The sequence below is a fragment of the Saccoglossus kowalevskii genome, unplaced genomic scaffold, assembly GCF_978046115.1.
Source record: "Saccoglossus kowalevskii unplaced genomic scaffold, keSacKowa6.1 SCAFFOLD_24, whole genome shotgun sequence".
Classification (NCBI taxonomy): domain Eukaryota; kingdom Metazoa; phylum Hemichordata; class Enteropneusta; family Harrimaniidae; genus Saccoglossus; species Saccoglossus kowalevskii.
The window spans coordinates 2,286,067-2,291,523 of NW_028188618.1; the positions used below are offsets into that span (position 1 = coordinate 2,286,067).

The 5,457-nt window shown below is 35.8% G+C and overlaps 1 long non-coding RNA gene across 1 annotated transcript; it reads right to left on the reverse strand.

The window, feature by feature from the left end:
* Window positions 1-3,621: 3,621 nt before the first annotated feature.
* Window positions 3,622-4,098, reverse strand: LOC144346465 (uncharacterized). Its single transcript, XR_013419528.2, has 2 exons — window positions 4,005-4,098; window positions 3,622-3,673 (listed from the first exon to the last, which is right to left on the reverse strand). It is a non-coding gene; the product is annotated as an uncharacterized LOC144346465 (long non-coding RNA).
* Between the last annotated feature and the right edge of the window lie 1,359 nt (window positions 4,099-5,457).

Sequence of the window (5,457 nt, forward strand, 5' to 3'; positions counted from 1 at the left end):
CAGAATTCATGCCGTGGTAAAAAACTGTGACAGTGATGAAACTGAGTACATGGGAACCATTCACGAAGTCCACAGTATCAACAAACCACGCAGCAAACCAATGTGGGTTACTCCAATAGTTGAAGGAAAGGCATTGCAAATGGAGTTAGATACTGGAGCCTCTGTATCACTGATCTCATGGAACGATTATAAAAGGCTCTTCAATAGAATTAAGTTGAGTAAAAGTTCTATATCCATGAAAGCATTCACTGGTCATAACCTTGAAATCAAAGGGAAGATAAATGTCTGTGTTGAATATGAAGGAAATACACACCAGCTTGATTTGTATGTACACTCCGACAGTGAACGCAATCCTGTACTGGGAAGAAAATGGTTATACGAAATGCAACTGAACTGGAATGACATTAAAACAGTGAAAATTACTTCAGAAGTGAAACCAAGTAAACTATGATAAGAGATTGAAACCCATACTGGACAAATATGGTACTTTATTCCAGGATGGACTGGGAACAATGAAACGGTAAATCCAGTACTGAAAGTTGATCAGTACCCAATACCAAGAATTGAAGACATATTCTTGGAACTTGTCGTGGTAAGAAATTCACCCAGATTGACCTACGCCAAGCGTACCACCAAATAGAAGTAGATGAAGAATCCAAAAAATTCTTCACTATAAATACGTCAAAGGGATTGTATAGATATAACTGCTTAGCATTTGGTATAGTCTCTGCTCCTGCAATATGGCAGCGCTCTATTGAACAGATATTGTCAGGTACTAAATGTATCAGATGATATGATTATCACTGGCAAGGACGATAACGAAGACCTCGGCCTCGCCAACATTGATGCAGTACTGCATAATCAGAATCTGCGAGTGAATCTGGATAAATGTGATTCTTTCAGGATGAAATCGTGTTCTGCTCACACACCATTGATAAAGATGGATTACACATGATGCAAGAAAAGATCAATGCTGTGGTAAACGCACCACGTCCAAATTATGTCTCACAAGTTAGAGCATTCATAGGATTAATCAATTATTACAACTGCTTCCTGTCAAACTTATCTACAGTATTACATCCACTGAACCAGCTACTACACAAAGATCATAAATTCGAGTGAACTGAAAAGTGTACCCAGGCTTTCAAGGAAGCTAAACAGTTGATAACATCTGACAAGGTATTAGCACACTATGATCCAGACCTACCAATCAAGATGACCTGCGACGCGTCACCTTATGGATTGGGGGGCAGTGATATCACATGTCATGTCCAACGGAAAAGAAAAACCGATTGCCTATGCATCCAAATTACTAGTGAAAGCTGAACGTAACAACTCGCAAATTGAAAAATGGGGAGTAAAGAAATTTCACTACTACCTCTACGGTCAACAGTTAACACTAGTTACTGATCACAACCATTAGTATCAATTTTTCATCCAGGAAAAGGAATATCAAAAACAACAGCAACAAGGCTACAACGCTACACAATATTTCTTACTGGATACAGGTATGATATCCAGTACAAGAACACCACCAAACAATGCAAAGCAGATGGTCTGTCTCGACTACCCCTGGACATCATGGAAGATTCTGTTGATATTTTACACCTTACACAATTTGATACATTACCAGTAACAAGTTCTCATAGGAGAATGCACACACGCCGAGACCCAATACTCTCACGAGTATATGAAGCGGCCATGAATGAATATCAGCACATTCTACCAGCATAAAGATGAGACAACAGTGTATCAAAGTTGTCTTATACCCCACTTATATGAGTTATCATTCCAACAAAACTTCGCAATTCTTTGCTAGAAGAGCTACACACTGGTCATCAAGGAGTAGTCAGAATGAAGGCACTCGCCAGAAGTTACATATGGTGGCCAGGCATTGATAAAGACATCGAGCATACAACCAAACAGTGGCCAGAAGAACATCAAAGTATGCCTAGAGTCGCACCACTGCATCCCTGGGAGTGACCGGAATCACCATGGCAACGAATTCATGTAGATTATGCAGGACCATTTCAAGGACAAATGTACCTGATAATCACTGATGCACACTCAAAGTGGCCAGAAGTTATACCGACTACAACGACAACAACCAAAACAATAGAACTACTACATACTCTATTCACACAAGAAGTTATTCCAGAAATTCTAGTAAGTGATAATCGCCCACAATTCATATCAGAAGTTTTCAAACTCTTCATGAAGTATAACGGAATAAACCATATCACTTCCGCGTCATATCATCCATCAACCAATGGATTTGTAGAAAGATCCGTCAAATCGTTCAAAAATGCACTAAAATCCAGGAAGGGAGAGCCAGGATCAATCAAAAAGAAACTAGCTAATTACCTACTGGCATATCGCAATACACCTCATGCAACAACAGGTCAGACACAAGCATTATTGCTGAAGAAGAGACATCTATGCACCCGACTGGATTTACTGAAACCAGATATTCGTAGAGATGTCACTCAGCAACAGTTCAAGCAATCTGCTACAAGATATACTTCACGTGATCGTCAACTCGACATACGTGACTAAGTTTCAGTATGCAACTACCGTCAACAAGAGACAAAATGGTTACCAGGAATAATAACAGATAAAACAGGACCCGTTTCTTACAAAGTAGAAATCGCACCAAGCGTCATATGTCGACGCCACATTGACCAACTTCAACGGTCAAATGTACCTTTACAAAGTAATTCTGATGATTTCATCACATCTGATCCAATGATTGTGCCTACAGTAACACCTCCACCTGTATCAATTGACAATATAACACCAACATTGGATAATAGCAGCATGCATGATATAGTACAACAATCAACTCCACCAGCACCAAAGGAGAAGATCAACCCAACCACTACACCAGAGTCTGGATGACACTGTCCTGTCAGACAGCGAAGAGCTCCACATAGATTAGATTTATAGTTTAAAAAAATAAATTAAAAAATATGATTGTACTGTGTTCAGGGCAGAATAAACCCTAGACAATCATAAGAAGTTCAGAACAGTCTACTTCTGTCTTCTTTTTCAAATTAATTTATACGGAAGTGATTTATATGTACATGCATGATTGTTTTTTATTCAATATTATTCATTGAGTTTATTGTTATTATTTGACATTATATTCATCAAGTTTTTATCGTTATTATTCGATATTATATACATTGATTCTCGTTTTTCATCGCTCATATATACTTGACTTTCATATCTCCAAATTGATATTATCTGAGACTGACATTAGAATTAGTGAAAAGGAATGTAGTGTATTAACCTTGTATGACCTAAATATGACATCATCACATTAGCATATCAATGACGTGTAATTCTATATATGGAGATGTTCATTTGAATAAATCGTGTTCCTGTTCTAATGGCCGACTGGTGTTTGTTTACTCTATGCTAGTCCTCAATGTACGGACATAGACAGCACATAATGTCTAATGTATGTACCAAGTTTGAACAAAATCCATTCATAAACGACCAAGATCCGGTTCTGAAATGCCAGAAATACTTAATTTTTCAGCACAAAAATGGCCGTCATTCAGCCATCTTGAATAAATCTTGAAACAAATTTCAATTTACTTGCCATATTTCAACATATTTTTCTGCTGTTTTCCCAGCAACAATGAAATTAAACATTCAATGATCTGATCTGTAGGAAAAGGAAAAGAAAAACCATTTAGAGTGACATTCAGAGTATATCAAAAATAATTCTCAAAATTTTCTGAATTTCAAAAAAAAACAATTAGTCATGTGATCAAAGTGATCAGACAGAAATTGGGACTAAATACAAAACATTTTATTTGTATCTTAAAACAATTTAACATTCAGAAAAATTGAACTTTATGGAGATTCTAAACTGCTTGATAGCTAGCATAGTTTTTGATAAGTTACAATCACAAGAAACTATGTGGATACCAGATTCAATAATGATTTACAGATGGTAAGCATACTTTGTACATCAAAATATTTTGCATGCTTACTCTCATTTGTGTTTAGAACCCATATCTGTCAGGTGGACGGCGCGTACGAAGAGGATATCGTCTGGGTCGATGGGCTGGATCAGCTGGATCTGGTTGTGGCAGCAGGACTGGCTGTAAATTGAATAAAAATATTATATAAATTTCAGCAGTCAAAAGTTGCATGCAATTTGCTGTTCATCATTTCATAAAACTAAATAATACAGCTTGCTAATAATAGATCAACATATACTATGAAGGAGGCGGCCAATTTTTGAAATTCTGAAATGTGTACGACTATATATATCAAGCTACGTAAATATAACAATTTCAAATCTGAATACTCTTTGGAACCATATTTGGAATATGTAAATAATGTCAAACACAGAGTTGCCATCACTAAATTCAGAATTTCTGCACATAAACTAGCAAATAATATACTGACACATAAACTACCAATAGAGAAATTAAGGTATTTACAAGTACCACCAAAGGAAAGGTTATGCATGCTATGTGATGATCTAGCTGTTGGCAATGAGATGCATGCTTTCTTAGATTGCAGGAACCCAGAGATGGAATCTGCTAGGTGCAAATTTATGAGAGCAATCTTAATGCACAAAGAATTTCAAAGTTTGCCTAAGCAGATCATGTTTAAGAAACTGATTAGTTCAAAAGATAGTTTCATTGCCAGCAATCTAGGAGTCTATATACATAAAATTTATGCTAATTTTTAGTTTTTATTTTATTATTGTTGTATTTGTGCGTTACTATGTTGGTTTTTGGCCATAAGTTATGTAATTTCTTACATTATTCTGAGTCAAATAAAATATTCTATTCTATTCTATTCTATCATATTGATTCAATATGAATATCAGAATAAAACAAGTACAATGTATTGACTGGCTTTATTCAGGTATGTCCATTTCTACCATGGGAATTTGAGTCATCTACAAAATCAGTCTATAGACTTATTTTTTGGGGAGACTCGATCAAAATCGCTTGGAGGAAATAAACACATGATATTACCCTCATGGCCAGACAATAATTTTTTTTATCACATCATATACTGACACTTTTTTTACTTTTATTTTGGCAATCCATGAAGACTTTCAGCACGTGATGTTTTACAAAGTCAGTCAAAATGAGTCTACAATGATGTATTCAAAAGAAAGCTTGATATTTGCACCATGTCAATTTTAGTGAATACTTTTTAAAAGATATTATTAATATACACATTCTATGTTGAAGAAATTTGAGGACCAAAATGGCCACCAGTCAGCCATATTTGATCAAATGTGAAGAAAATTCATGTGCACTTGTATAAAGCCTGACATGGTCTTTTTATTAAAGTTTGAATGTGATTGGTCAAAGCATGTCTGAAAAAATCGCACTAAAAAGGTAACGCATTCTGCACAATTAATCTACTTGGGACACTGTCAAATCTGACAACTTTTGGTAATGATATTTTGAGGTTCTT